Genomic DNA, 16,508 nt, shown 5'->3' on the forward strand with positions numbered 1-16,508 from the left:
GCGTCTACACAACCATCCATCCTGAGAGGTTCTGTGGCAATCTGACAACGACCTGCGACTTTCACCCTGAGAGCTGAGCAGACAGTCATTTGGCTGACCGAGAGAGAGAGCATCTGAGTAAATCGTGATTCTTACTAGTGAAGTTAATTTTTCAAGTAATGAGACTCTTTCCACATTCACCTCCTGCTGACATTGGTATATTCAGTGATTTTCCTCAGACTGAAGACTTTGAGAGACCATGTTTACTGGTCTATTTGACTTCAGACACCCGCTGCAGGCTTTATATTTCTCTGCAGCTGTTGACCATGTCACCTGGCACACGACAGTCCTGAGAGAGGAGGGATTTAGTCTGTGATTGATTGCTGCTGCCTGCCCGAGCTCTCCGGGGCCCTGAACTGTGGACGCCTTGCCCGTTTCCCCTCTGCTGGCACAAATCAACCAGCCATGGTAGTTGTATCAGAAGGCAGAGGAAGGAAGAGGAGTGAGATGATGGCGAGAAAGTCAAATAGGGAGATAAGGAGATAAGGAAAAATGAGCATGTACTTCTGGAAGTGTTTCTTCAACCATTGTCCAGGGATAACAAAGACATCTGTGGGGTTTTTTTTCCTGACAACTACACAGTTCCAGATCTTGGCAGCAGTACAGCATCACCGCAGTTGTTGGTCTACTGGCTGTCAGTCCTTTGGTCAGAAGCACCTGCCAAATTACCTCCAGGGATTTGAGCCAGAAACCTTGCAGTCACTAACCGACTTTTCTAACCTCAGAGCTGCTTGTCTCCTCCCCAAACTTTTGTCATCTCCTTTAATTCCTACACCGCGTCACGTACACTGCAGAGTGAATGTGACACTTTCGAGAGCTACGTAGAACTGGTTCACTGATCCTGCTCCTGCTTCGAGCCCTCTCACCTGCAAAACCGTTTTTTTATGGAAACTCTGTCTGGGCCCTCCCACTGGGGAAATAAGACACATGTAGCTTTAACCCATTATGACATGCTTTCCTTTATCAAGTAAGGTTCATGAAAATTCTCTCCAAAATCTGCTCCCATTTTGTTTGGGCAATTAGATTTTTTTGTTCATGGTTCATTCCTAAATTTGCTGTGTTTTTAACTCTGGAAACAAACCCACAGGCTCGGGTCATGATGTTGAAATGACTTTATGGCGGTAACCAAACAGGATCTAACGTTCAGGGGAAGGTTTCATTTGGTGACTTGTCATCCTTAGATGGGACCTCACAATCAAATTGTATGGCAATACAAACTGTCGATAAGACCAATGGAGGGGGTTCAACAAGTGGCCTCAGCTGATGAACTGGAGAGAGGAGCTGTCCGTGAATCACAGCACACAGAAACAACATAATGAGCAAACATGATGAACAGTAAAACCTCAAATCAGCATTTAGATGAGAGTGAGGTAAAACCACTTTAAACCTGTCACGCTAAGATATTAACACATTATAATCCTGACCTTAAAAGGAAGTGAAATCCTTCAAGCATACATAGAAAGCAGGTTAGTCCACAGCTCTAACTGTCCACTCAGCACTTTCTTTCAGCTACCTGGCTGCAGTACTGTCCTCCAGCATACTGCGTTTACTGTATCTCTTTGGAAAATTAACTGTGTTTGGCCTTTGGCAGCTGAAAGTTCTCATCCTGATGCTTTGGGCTCTTTCCACATCCGTCATTGGGGCAAATTACAGCCACTCTCCAAAAGTTTTTCCTTCGCTGCGGCTGGTTGACTCAGTCCATTCAGACACTCCTACAGCGAAGCTTTACTCTGCTCCGTCTCGACAATGAGAAAGGCCGAACCTACATGACTAGTCTCAGTATCTGTGGACTGGTGGTAAGCTGAACTTCCTTCTTCCCTTCAAAATAATGCTCCTTTTTTCGTGAGGATGCTCATTTCCATTGAATAAAAATCAAGTATATTTCTCTGGAGGGTTACAATGCCTCATTCAGTAACTTGAAAATGATAAGGTGGAATGTAAAGTGACAAAAATGTCTCCCAGAAACAGCTGATATGAGCACTGTTAAGGAAACCGTCTAGTTACTTCCCTTCCAGATCATTGCAGTGATTTGTTAGCATTTGTATTCCTTTCCTTTAATTGCTGTGTGCAATACAGTATATGGTTAGTTATGCTAAAAGGGGCTATTACATTTCTTTTTAAATTAGATCAATCAATGCTAATTCATCTGGAAACTAGTGCTGGTGATTATACAACAGCCTTCCAGTCATATGAGAAAGAGCTTCAGCCACCAAATGCTTCATTTCAAGGCAACAGCAGTACATGTGGTAACAGCAGAGTGTTCACTCATGGGCAGCGGCGTCTTGTGGACGTGGGCCACAAAATATATTTTATTTGAATAGGTAGAAAGCTCTGTTTATTTAATTTTAAGTAGTGGTAGTAGTAGTTTTCACGTCAGCAAATATGGGGCTTCTGAATCCAACCAACTAGAGGATTAAAAAAACAACAACAACAACAACAAAAAAAACCCCAATAACATTCCTGATGTTCATACAGCATGAAAAGCTGTATAGTTTTTTTGGTGTGAAAAGACTATTCACTGTTGAACCAGGAAGCAAATCCATAAGATCTATCATTACATTTGGAGTTGTTCAGAGTCAGTAGTTCAGATGACATTATGTTGACAGAAATGGTAGTTTCTGTTTGGTTAGCAAGGTGTAAAAATCAGTATCATTAACTGCAATAGTTGTGCATAGTAATGCAACCATATACTCATTTTTAATTCAGGGTTTGTTTGATTTTGTTTCTTGAAGGAAACATTTGAGATGCTCTTAGGATTCAAGGGCCACCAGGAATAGACCCAAAAATGTGATTTCTTAATGTTACTACTACATCATGGCTCCATTTTGTAATTAATAATAGTAACTAACGTCCTCCTAATCTTTCCCACTGCTTTGTGATATTTAGCTGCTGTTGTATGCCTGTATGTTATATTCATTACTCATCCTCCTCAGGATATTAGTCTTCTTTGATACAATAAATACAGTCTCTCTAAGTGATTTCTAAAGGCATAATGTACTGCTGTTTTTACTTGGACTAGAAAACAAAAATAGAAAGGTCTGCGTGTCTCCTGGCAAAGGCTGGACTGATGCTTAGGAGGGTGGGAGGTAGGCGGGAAGGACAGAGGGTAGAGAAAGCCCGAGGCTGTGGAAGACGAGCGAGCAGCAATCAAACCCACGGCCGGCAGTGAACGCACCATCTCTGACATCACGTGACCTTCTCCTCGTCTGCTTCTCCTACACACTAAGAATATCAGGTAACAATGACATGTAGAGCCCGCAGCGTGTGTGCGTGCGTGTGTTTGGCATGGATGTGTGTCTGTGGTTGGCAAAGTGTGTGTGTGTGTGTGTCAGTGGCTGCTGGCTAACATCTCAGACTGAAAGCATGTGTAAGGCTCACCTCCTGTCCCCCTGCTCAGTCCCACACCATATGGACAAAGGTCACATCGGATAACACACACACACACACACACACACACACACACACACGCACAGTGGAGCGACCAGTAACCCTCCTTTCCAATCTCCCCTTAAAAAATGCTGGAATCCTTTTGGTTCAAAATATAAAACAGTTAACAAAAGTCAACTGCGGTTTAGTGCTGCAGTGAGAAACAGCCAATCAGAAAGGTTCAGACAGGCAGGATGGACCTCTGTTTACATTCATCTAAATTAAATGAATAACAAATGCTTCATCTGGAGGACTGGAAACACACATGCATCTATATCCATCTTTATATATCATTTTTGAGAAGGACTATCTATAAACAGTAAAGCTCATATTAAATCTGAATTTATTTGGTGGTAAAACATATTTCATGTAACTACTGGTTATTAAGGCTTTGCAAACATTTCCTTTTTCTTTCATTTACTTATTTACTTTTTTTAAACATTATCAATGGTCACAATAAATGAAGGCTCATTTTCCATCTAATTTCTTGTTGACCAGATGGTCATTTAGCATTTAAACAACAGTTAAACAATTTGGCCAGAAAAAAATTTCACATCCAGTTTGAATTATTTGATATAATTAAAATGCACTGGTTTGTTATTGGCTTTCACTAGCTGAAGTGCTCTCCATGACACTGGCCACTGGGGTGCAAACACTCAATGGCAATAATATAACTGTGTAAAACTGAAAATTGATCCTGGAGAGTTAAGTGTTTCTGAAAACTGAGTTTCAAACATTAATATTCAGAGGAAGAAACACTTCTGGGTCCAGTAACTGTGTCACTCATAGCAGGCTGAGAATCCACTGTTATATCTGTACAAGAATGATCAATAAAGACAATTACTTTGTGCAGAGAAAAGAAAAATAGGTCCTGAAGTCTCAATTCATGTCCTTATTCACAGATGAACGTATGAATATTTAAACATTGCAACTATTTAACACTATCGGAGGTCAAAGTCAGACAAGGTCAAGAGCAAATGCAGCATCGCTACTACAGTCAGTCTGCCTTGGTAAATCATTTCACTGGGAAGCTCTAAATCTGAATAGCAGCTCTGCATTTTTTACTTGTAGGAACAAATGTATTTTTGGACATATTTCATGTCCTCATACACAAGGCTAAAGAGAAAGAAACTCCATCTTTTCCTCCTCCATCTCTTCTTCCCTCAATGAATATTCTTTTTCCCCTTTACGCTTTGAGTGTTTGATTTAATATCTTGTTTAAAATAGCTACCAGTGACGTGCAGGTCCTCAGTGTGCGTGTGTGTTCTCAGCCTGCTGAGGTCCATTAATAATGAATGCATAAAGCAGAGGGCTCTGGATGGAAGTGCTAAGAGCTTTTGACAGACAAAGGATCATTGAGGACAAAGCTACACAAACAGATTCAAGTGGCTTCAGTGGGAGACGCTCCATCTATGTTTACATGCACGGAGAAAGGTGATTATTACCAATATTTCTATTAGGACAATGGTAAAATGAGGCCATTTACGTGATTCTGTTAAGTGACACTTCCTATAATGAGCGGTCTCACATGTGGTTATTGCCCAAAAAAAAAAAAAAAAAAACCCAAAACAAAACAAAAACTGACAGATCATCAGCTTAATGACGATAACATGACCAGCCTCACTTTTATCATCTTTATGACTGTGGTTCGTAAAACTTTAAATATTTGCAACTTTGTGATTTGAAATAGTTATAATTATAGTAAGAGCTAAATAAAAAGCAATATTTAACTGGCATGATATCAGCCTTGCTAGATTAAGATCCAATTCATTATTACACACGTACATGTACCAACAGCAGTGAAATTGCTCTGGAGAAAAAAAAGAGCCAAAGAAAATATTTGACCATAAAATGATTATCTTCTTATCACACCACAGACTTCAGCTCATTAAAACTCCTTACACTCCTACAACAAAGGTCCATAAATAGATAAAACTCTGCCAACATTAGCTTAGCTACTAGCTTCAAACACTTCAAAAATAATTCTTTGCTTGTGCTTTTTTTAGCTCCCGCACGAGTTTCTCCTTCCGCCGTGAAGATGAAGACATCTGTGCGACATCATTCAGGCAGATGAATCAGCTGCAGCACAGTCGCTCAGAGGAAACACAGTGGGGAAACGGGATGGAAATGTGAATGTCAGGAGGACGACTTTAGCGTCAAAAAAATAATAATAGTAAAACAGAGCAGTGGCAGAGACACAGGTCAGTGTGGAAACATCTGGGTCGCTTCGGATCTAGTTTTTGTTTTATTCTCTTTGATTTGAAACACAGAGCCCATTAACTGAGACCGTCTGCGTGGTCTAAAACATGCAGTGATCCAAATCCATTATGACTGTTAGTTAATTTTTATATTGTTTCCATTCATGCTTAACACTGTTGTTATCATCGCTGTAACCATGAAAACAAAGATTGTCAAATGTTGAGGAAGTACTTTAAATCTACCTAACAAAGCAGTTTTGATGTCTAAACCTAGCTAAGCTGTAACCATGGTGACAAAGGTACACCTGCTGCTCTCAGTGTTGTCCTTGTGTTTATAATCGTAACCGTGACAACTCCGGCTGCCATCATTAGTGTCACAACTTCAGGAGACACTCCTGTGAGTCACACATTAATGACTTGTGTGGTTGCTCAGGTTGGTTGAGCAGCGGAGTTAGAAAGATTGGCCACTATGACAGTAAGATTATAGATCAGAACACATGAAAATATAATGTGGGTAATGAGGCGGTGAATTTAATGTTTTGGAGCATCTATCTTCCCAAGTTTTCCCAGACTGACTTGTTTAAAACCCCTAAAATGTCTAAAGGCTGTTTTGCCTGACTGCAAAGTTGTGTCTTTCAGTAACTTTAATACACACAAACTGTCTCTGAATCGTGAGCAGAAGCGGGGCCTTCAGTGGAGCTTCTGCATCTCTTCAAATGGTTTTCAGTCACCTTAAACGCGGCTGAGTGCAGCAGAACTGGTGCTGCTGTATGAGGAGTCAGTTTCCCCTCACGCTGCAGCAGAAAGCCCGCTCCTGAGGATCTCATCCCCTCCAGTCTGATCCTTTTAGTTTTGTTCCTGTCTATTTATCTGTGTATGTATTAGAGTGTGTTTATTTTCATTTCACATTATGCGGCTTTTGGCTTCAAATTATGTTTTTCTCTTCACTTTTTTTCCCTACAAATAGGTCCTAATTAAAGTGCTTTGGCTTCCATAAACTGCTCTTTGAAGCTTTACCTCTTGATGGATCTCGCTCTCTCCACACAGCAAGCTCTGATGGCTAATTAGCCACTCAAAAGAAAAGGCAAAAAGAGGCTCTTTATTCAGCTAATTTGCTGATGTGGCTGTGCCCATGGTGCATGTGTGTGTTTGTGAGAGTGAGAAGAGCATAATGACTTTTAACTGATGTGTGTGACTGTATAGTGGCTCATGCTTGAGAGTGTGTACAGTATCAAACGGGTGCCATTGGCAGCGAGCTTCTTCCTTTATGTCTGAGTGAGCATCAGTGCTGCAGAGCAAGTGTGTGCTTTGTCAGACACTGAAGTGCGGTTTGTGTGAAGCTGCCTGTGAAGATGCTGGAGCTGCTTGTGTTACTGCAGGAGCATCGGCACTTTGTGGAGTCACACTGACTTACGACTCCATGTCCTGCAATTTAATCCAAAGAGCTCAGAACTAATGGAACTTTATTTAGTACACTGTGTTACATCAATATGAATTATGCACAAAGATTGGCGAGCAATATTTCTTGCTAAAATGTTTAAAAGTCTCCCAGTTTTTGTAGCCAGATAATTTCATTTATCATCATCAATATGAAAATAAGTTTTCAGATCGCAATACAACACAACGCTGAAGGAACTGTCACAAAGTATCAGCAGCCTGCTGTGATTTTAAGATTTTGCCTCTATGACACCAAAGATCGCAGCTGAGGAAAATATACCTGAACCATTACGCAACCTTACAGGAACCATCCTGTCATGCAGCCTGAGCCTCCGGTGGTTTGTGAACAGCTGCCAGTTTGGAACTACCAGCTTCCTCATGCCTACGCTACACTGGTCCCAGGACATGCTCCAGTCCTGAGCCAAGACCCTTCTGCTACCTCTGCTTCCTGTGCCGATTCCAACAGCACCGAAACCTCCCTGAGAATCATTCACGCAGACGGTCGAGTCACTAAGGTGGAAGTTTATTTCCAAACCAATTATCAAAAAGCAAGCTGAAGCTGGCAGCTGAAGGCAAGTCATGAACACAAGAATTGATCATTTACATTCTCATTCACTCATCTTCTACCACTTACAGCATACGTTGCTGGAGCCAATCCCAGCTCACACTGGGTGAGGGCGGGGTCACCCTGGACAGGTCGCCAGTCCATCACAGGGCCAACACACAGAGACAGACAGAGACCGACAACCACTCACACTCAGACCTACGGACAATTTAGAGTCACCAGTTAACCCAAACATGATGTCTTTAGACGGTGAGAGGAGCCCACCAAGAAAACATTCAAACTCTTTTTGTGAGGCAACAGTGCTAACCACTATTCAGCCATGGAGTCCATTGGTCAATTAAATGTCCTAAAAATAACATTGATAAGAATGGAGCTGAGTGGTGTAGTTTTCTTTTCTTATTTATTTAAATGGATTATAATAGATTTCACTTCCTTCTCTCCTGAATGATGGGAGGCAGCGAAACTGGAAACAGAAACTGAAGATCGAGGGACAGCTTTCATCCTTCGCCCTCATCTAGGACGTAACTGGAACATCCAGATAGCTTTGTGGATAAACTTAATTCAGCTCAGCTCCACAATGATCAGGCATCTCCACTGCTGAAGGTCTGTGACTCAATAAAAGCAGCTGCTGACTTTGTTCTACAGAAACAGAACATCACATGGTTATAGGAACCGGTGGAGGGAGCTGCAGACAAACAGATCAGTTTCTCAACCGTCCAGTTTGGATACATCCTGTTTTCTATCTGGAACAGGATTCAGACTGTACATCTATTCATGTGCAAAGAAAATTCTTCTATCTGCACCAGCTTTAGACAGAAACGTGGAAGTAATAAAACCCAGACCCAATTTCTGCTGCCTTCAAATTGAACTTGTGGTCTTGTACTTCTGATTTCGAAAGACGAGCAACACCACACACTTCATATTCAATACTATTTAAACAAATCATTGAAATCCATAGTTTTATTTTCAGTGCCAACGAAACAACAGAAATGTTAATACAAACAACCAAATCTCTACTCAATGGTCATCAATAAGGTGTATTCCTGGGGAAATCAACTAACTGCAGCTATCATATCCATCAGTCGTCACATGTGCCACATGCATTATCAACATCATTATTGTGGTTACGCACAATTGACTTATTTGATTGACAAATCCGAATCTAGAGATCTTTCCATTAAACATATTCAATGTTTAATGCCAACACACAGCAATTGAGCTGAAACACATGTTGAGAAGGGTGCTACATGCATTTCCCCAAATCTATACAGTAAATAAAAACCTACATCAATTAACACACACAAACACAACTGAGTAGTATCCCAGTCAAAAATACTGTGTGGGTTTGTCTTTCTGTAACACACACACTGACAGCAACGAGCAGTCAGCTTTGTATAAAACTCACAGGAGCGATGAAGAAGCTGACACAACACAATGCTGCAGCAGTGACAGAGCTGACACTGTGTTTGTGCGAACACCTGTGTGTGCTGTCAGTGTGCGCAGGTAGAGTCTCACCCTGCCTTTAATTGAAAAAGCAGCATGACAAATGAAAGGAGAGTCCTTTGAGGTCTGATTCGAAAAGCAGGAAAAGGGCTTCGATAGAAAGAGGTTAATGGAGACCAGACCTGGAGGAAGGAGGAGGCGACGTCACCGAGATCCCTCAGACTTTGATCTGTAGGAAGGTCAGCCCGCACAGTCAGCAGCAAATTAAATTTTCCACCAATAATTAATCTTTGTGCCAAAGTTTAATGTGTTCTTCACGTCCCACTCGCTGGTGAAGAGCTGTTTGAATGGGACAGTTTCAGGAAATAAGGTTGGATTTTGAGGCAAAATAAATAAATAAAGCATATTTCTGAGTTTTTACAGTTAAACTGGATTTAGTGCCATTTGAGTTTATTCATCCTGCTCATATTTTAGCTTCTTTTGTGAAATGCACCAAATATCCATTTGAATGAACAAAACTTTGATTGAGATTAGCTGATAAAATAAATACATCTCTCCTTTTACCAATTAACTAATAAACTGACAAACTCAGAATAAGCAGATGTGACTCAGTACTTGTGATTGTCACAATTCACTGCATCTTAGAAAGGGATGTCGTTATTTCAGAGGAAAAGCAGGAAGCTGGAAGGAAAGCAGGATAAATGACGAAGATATTGTGCACTTACTGACAAAAAATAGTAAATAGTACCTAAAAGCAAGTTGGCCATTGTCTTTTTTTGTCTTTAGACCAAAACCGGTTTAACATCTGAGAGACAAAGACACACGATCAGCCAATGAAACTGAGAGCAGAGGAGTGAGTGAGTGCATGAGGAGAGCAGGTCTGGGATTTTATTGCTCATGTTGGAGCTCTCACACACGCACACGCACAGTCTCACACACACACACACACACACACAGAGTCACCTCCGACCTCCAGCCTCAGCCAATGAAATTTTAATCAACAGTCTCTGATGGAGGACAGCACTCAGACGCTCCTGCTGTGTATCTGCTCCCTCTCTACATCTCCTCTGTATTCTCTGTGTTTTCATGCCTTTGACCCCCCCATCCAGCCTCCTCATTCCCCTTCTCACCTCTATAATCACCCCCCCGCCCCCGTCCTTTCCTCTTCATCGCACAAATTCTGCTTTTTCCCTTCCTCATTCACAAAGCAAATGTCACCTGCTCCTTTCTCTCCCTCTTCTTTCTGTTTTCCTCTCCACTGTCTTTTACTTTACTCTCCCATTCCCTCTTCCTCCTCCTGTTTTCTGCTCTTCACCCTCATTTTTTCTTGCTGAACCATCTTAAGTGTCTTGCTATAACTGCTATAACAGAACATTTTCACTGCCGGACAAACTGAGAACAAAACAGGAACTCTTTAACTCTTACAGACAAACAGTCAGGTCACAGTGATGAATAACACTGACCTACACTCAGGCTGCTGACAACATCCAGTCAAATGCTATTGACAGTGTAATAGTTCAATTTAATTGAAGTTTGGTTTAGTTTAAGTTGAAATGCTTATTGTCATATCAATGATTTTCAATATTGAGGTACATCTATCACAACTTGAAAAAAAAAAACAAACAAACTTAGAACTTGTCACAGATATCACACCTGTTTTCAGTGTTGTCCAACCATTGAGTGAGAAGTTGAAAAAACATAGAACTGGACACGTTCAAATATACAGAAATTACCATGAATGGAAATCTAGTTCATGTCTGTGCAGATTTTTACTCGTTTGCTCTTCTTTTCTTTCTCCTCTTCAGACAGAACTGTCACAACAAAGACATTAACCAGAACACACTCGCTCATCCTCTCATTCTCTAACACCACACACACACACACACACACTCTGTCCAGAGTTATTAAATACAAGGACATAAAATTAATTAACAGCTTAATCACTCACATGTGCACACGAACACACACATACACACAGAGCTCTAAAAGGACAAGGCAGGTACGGCCTTTTAATTTGAAGAATAATTTAATACTGCTTAAGCAGGCTTATGGCCATCTCTCTCTTTGTCCTTTCACGCTGTGTGTGTGTGTGTGTCTTAGCTATTTCATTAATTGGCTGAGATGGAGGGATTGAAATCTGTGGCAGAATCATCTGTTCCTCTGTCTGTTGTGCTTTCTGTTAATGAAGCTATTCTCTCTCTCTTGCTCTCTTTTTTCTGTCTGCCTCCGTCTGTATCTCTCTCTCTCTGTAGCCCCCCCCCCCCTCCATCTGTATCTTTCTCTCTGTCTGCAGGTCATTTGTCATGTCGGACGGCCTGTCCTCCACCATGAGGCATTTGTCTAGGCAGGAAAAATGATGGGCTTGCTGTCCACACGTCACATCCAGACAGTACACACACACACACACACACACACACACACACACACACACAGAGGGGGACAGTATCTAACCTTCAGTCAGACTGGATGTGAATGGCCCTGTCTATGAACACTGCGCCTCTTTGGACCAGTTTGCTTTTTGAATTTTCACTATTTCCTGCATCATTCCTGTTCTGCAATATAAAAAACAATAACTGTTTTTGATAAAAATCTAGAAGATACATCATTGAATGTTGTTGATCTCTATTACAGCTGCATAGGATCTTAATTCTTCCACCTGAACAAACCGTGAACATTCAGGGTACTGTATATGGCCACACTGCTGTATTAGGCATTTGAAGGCTCTTTGTTGAAATATTTTCATATATTCCTGTCCCACACCGACACATGGTTACGTATTATTTTATGGTCTTGGTGCCTTATTCCAGTAACATGCAATGGCTGTTCCCCCACGGGGACCATTAAAGCTCGTGTCTTATCCAATTTCAGAATAAAGCATTGGATAAATCAGTGTTTTCCTCTCATGTCAATGCGGTTTTTATCAGCCAAAGTGTATCTGACATACTTGACGTGCTGAGTGATTTTTACTTTGAATGCATTTGTTCACATCCACTCACACCACCGTGTGAGAGCCCCAGAATAAAAACGAAGGTTAAACACTTGACTTTAGCAAAACCATTGACTCTTACACTCAAATGTAAAGAGTAAATGTGAGAGGTAAAGAGACACTTCTGCCAAGTGCTCGGATAAAACTGTAGTGTTACCAACATGGGACAGAGAAAGTAATATTGTTTAATGCACAACAAAATGGGTTTTTAAGTGTTGGAGTTAAATTTCTCCTCATACCTGTATGGCCATCTCTGTTATTTTTGCATCATTTACTCCAAGTCATTTATTTGGAAAAACAGAATATCAAGATGTAAATGTATTATCAAAACACGTTCCTTAAGAGTTACTAAAATTGTTTTTAATGAGGGCTAACTCACACCTTAGAAACTTGAAACTCAAAAGGAGAAAGAAGGGACTAGGTTTTTCTTTGGGCACACAAGGAGCCAGTGGCATGTGAGAAGAAATTTAAAGTACCATTAGAGCATGATTCTTTGTACCCTTCAGAACGAACAATAAAAAAAAAAAAATAGGAGCAGTCTATTAAAAAAAATGACAGACGTCCCAGTTTTCTCATCACAATCTCCATTAAGAGACAGGAAAACATTTTTGCCAGCCCTTCTATTTAAGCTCTGAAAATGTCCCAGCCTGTTGTGAATAGTGACAGTTTTTGAAAAATGCTCATCACCAGAAATACTACAGCTACAAACACAAAACTGTTAGTCAGTCAAACCCCAGCATTTCAACAATAATAATAAAAAAAAAGTCGATACCAACTGTTTTCTTATGAATAATTGAAATTCTGTCCTAAGATGGAGGAACACACAAGCAGCGCACAACAACATTAGTGCAAAGAGAAAAAACAGTCAGAGTATTTTGTTTGTCAGTATTTCTGTTTTAAGCCAACGCCACATGCAGTTTGCAACTGTAAATACTTAATGTTTTCATAATTTATGAAACAGTAACACAGTAAACAATAACGTTGTTTTTATGTTTTTGTCAAGTTAAAGACATATTGAAGACATTTTTTTTTCATATCAATCCAAACTCAAGAATATGTGAAAGCATTACTACAGTAGCTTTACTGCTATTGCTGGGAATCAACAGCGGCACGGCGGCAGTTTTCACATCAAGAAAGCAGAATTATGGCTGACTGATAGAGTATTTTTCCCAATGACCAGAAAAAACTAAAACAAAAAGCAAAACAAAACCGATTTAATGCACAATATTAGATTTGTTTTGAGTTAGACACTCAATACAAAATGAATGATTTAAGAGTTTGCTTCTGTCACCATAGGAAGGTCGGCATTTGATGAAAAGCAAAGTACATTTCAAATCCACATTGTCACAAAGCCACTAACGTTAATTTGTCAGCATTCAAGTTTGGGCTTGTTAGCATCCTCTTCTTTATGTTCATTAAATGTTGAAAGTTTGTTTGGACCATGGACAGAAAGGTCTGCAGAGCTACAGAGCTACATGAGACATTTATTTACTAAACTTCAAAATAAACAAATTAAAGTCTCCAAACAGGCTCCGAGGGCTTTTTGCCCCACGGTGGCATCGAGGCCTATTATGTTTTACACCGCAAGGTTCATTGAGTCATTAGGACTACACACTGAACTGCTGCTCTAATTACTGAGCCATTACATTCAACTCTTTCCTCCCTGAATGTACCATGAGAAGGAGAAAACAGGAACGGTACTATCTGATTCTACTTTAGTAAACTAAAAATATCCTTCACTGACTTTGCCTGCTGCAACTAATCTCTGAGGGATGCAACTGAGAGAGGGGAGAGTCTGAGTGTTTGTGTGTGTGAAAAAAGGAGCAGCACATATAAACCTTAGAGAGTACACTTCTAAATAAAAGGTGTGCACACTTATGTTGCATTCTACATCGAGTGCACTTTCAATGCAGATATAATGAATCTCTGGGTCGGTTTAATAGACTCTCAGAGCAGAACAGACAAAAACAGCCATTTGAGGTGGACAGTGATTTCTTAACCATTCAAAATCTCTTAATTTGGGCCTAGAGAGATAAAAATTATCTGTCCATGTACAGCTTCAGGACTAAATATGGAGGAAAACACTAATGAACAGCTTAATGGACATGGTAAATCAGGTCAGCCTTTATTTATACAACCAAACAAAATGATATAAATGTTCTCCCGTATCTCAAAAAACACCTCAGTTCTCTTGATATCATAATTCTGTCCTGTGAAGACAGATGATGAAGACAGGACCCTTCTTCTCTTACATCAGGTTTTGATCCAGTTACAGAACCATTTTCTGAAATCCTGTAACTCCAAGAGATTCTAATACACAGCATTTACACGCAAAAGCTAAATTTCCTACCAATATTCAAATATGTTAGCTCTGGCTATGACTGCTGTGTTTCAAAGCAAAAGTAAATTCAGGCTGAGCTTTTGCGACTTTACTGACCTTTGAGAGGAGTGAAAAGTCTGGAGTCAGATATTATTTAAGTTCCACACGAAAAATAACAAATTCCATTCGCTCCAAATATCAAATTAATGTCTTGTTAGACAGAGCACGTCAAGCCACAACCTCAGCAAACTTAGGACTTCGAGCTTGTAATGTGGAAATTAATTTTGTGAACCACTTTTTTCTCCTGGTAATAAATCATAAATGTCAGACAGGAAGCAGTTCCCAAAGACCGTCCAATCTGCCCATTCATTAAGGAGGCAATATACTTTGCTGCTAGTCTATTTAGCTATGACGTGGAACCCATTGTTGTGTTGGCGTGAAGGTTTCACCATGTTCTTAAACCGGATCAAGGCGACTTCTTCCAAAGGGTCTTGATACGGTCATTTCCCTCTGCGCCCTCTTGTTCTGATCAACCCAAATTAATTCTATTTATATAGGCTGCGTGGAAAGCAGACATCATGCTGATGTCCTCTCAAACAGTGTAAAGTTCAAATCAAATCACGGCGAACGCCCAGAAATTTCCCCTTAAAGGTCAGTAATTAGGTCCTTGGTTTTACTTGTGTTGATATTCCAGTGGCCACCTTCATCTGTGCTGGTTTGATCTTCTTCATTTCATAAGACCCTCGAGAGCAGAGTCGGCTGCAAAATTTTTGAGGATGAAAGGACATTTAACTACACCTGCAGTCAGCTGTGTAAAAGGTAATAAAGAATGTGATACAATGGGTCCAGAGGGAGCTTTGGCTTTCATAAAAGTAATGTCAAACTTTATTATTCAGTCTGACATACTGAGGTGTGAAGGATTCCCAGGTGTCCATTTGAACTGATATTAGTCTGTGTCCGGTCAGTCACTCATATGCACCTCTAATATGATCGGCGGTGTGTCTGCTGTGCAGTTTGGTCCCGGCTACATGCTGATCACCATTACGCAGTTGCAGAGCTAATCTCGATATCAACAAAAATGGGTGTAACCTTTTCTACAAGTTGATATCACACACACAGATCTGGGAGGGGGCTCGCACACCCTCACAATAACCTCCTCTATCAGGCCTTTCTCTCCCTTCCTAATTGACCATGAAAGCACCCCATAAATCGAGTTACTGCATTGTGCCTGTCTCGTCATATAAAAGTGCTTTAATGGTTTTGCTAGGAGCTCTGTTGGGAACATTAGGCAGAACTCTCCACATTCATTAGCCCATTAACCTGTTTCAATATTGACACTGTCTCATTTGTCCCTTCCCCTGTCTGTCAGGGCCCAGACACTCTGGGACCAGGTCTGAAATCTGCCCTCTGGCTCCGCTTTGGTCTGGTTCAGTTGGTGCTGCTCCACCGTTTGATAACAGGTTTGGCTTTGTTCTTATGGGAATGTCTTGACAACAAACATCAGTGGAGCACAATATTCATTCATATTTTGCTACCACATTTAGTATTATGAGAAAAACGTACTTATGGACTTGTACTTATGACTCTTTATTGACGACAACTTACAAATCATCAAAAGCTTCAAAGCCATAACTCAACGCAACGACAGTGGAAATCTAATAAAAAATTTTAATCCCAGAAGGATGAGTACATATAATTTGGGATTGTTTCCTTCTTACAACAAAAATAAGGGCCGGTATTTAAAGCTAATAAAAGCTGCATTACTGAATGACTCAAATATTCCTCATGAAGTGAAGACAGAATAAGCTGAGACACGTGTCCGTCCAATAAAGCAAATAATCATGCAAAGAATATCTTCAAAAGGACCGAACATTGCTGCAGTGCATACTGGGTGCACATTAAATAAACACATTTCAAAAACATGAACACAGAAACAATATAGTGTCCTACAGATATAATTTCCTCCAGCCTTGCTGAACAATGCTGTACTGAACCCAATGAACCCACTGAAGTAGAACATTATGTTAATGCTGTGATATGAGACTGCATTCCTGCCAGCTAGCCAGAGAGAGGAGGCGACGTGCATGTGAATGT

The 16,508-nt window shown here is 40.5% G+C and overlaps 1 protein-coding gene across 3 annotated transcripts in view; it reads right to left on the reverse strand.

Annotated features, from left to right (window-relative positions):
* klf7b (Kruppel like factor 7b) overlaps positions 1–16,508 on the reverse strand; it is a 62,409-nt gene that overhangs the window by 15,792 nt on the left and 30,109 nt on the right. The window lies entirely within an intron of this gene.

Source organism: Echeneis naucrates, chromosome 21, assembly GCF_900963305.1.
Source record: "Echeneis naucrates chromosome 21, fEcheNa1.1, whole genome shotgun sequence".
Lineage (NCBI taxonomy): Eukaryota > Metazoa > Chordata > Actinopteri > Carangiformes > Echeneidae > Echeneis > Echeneis naucrates.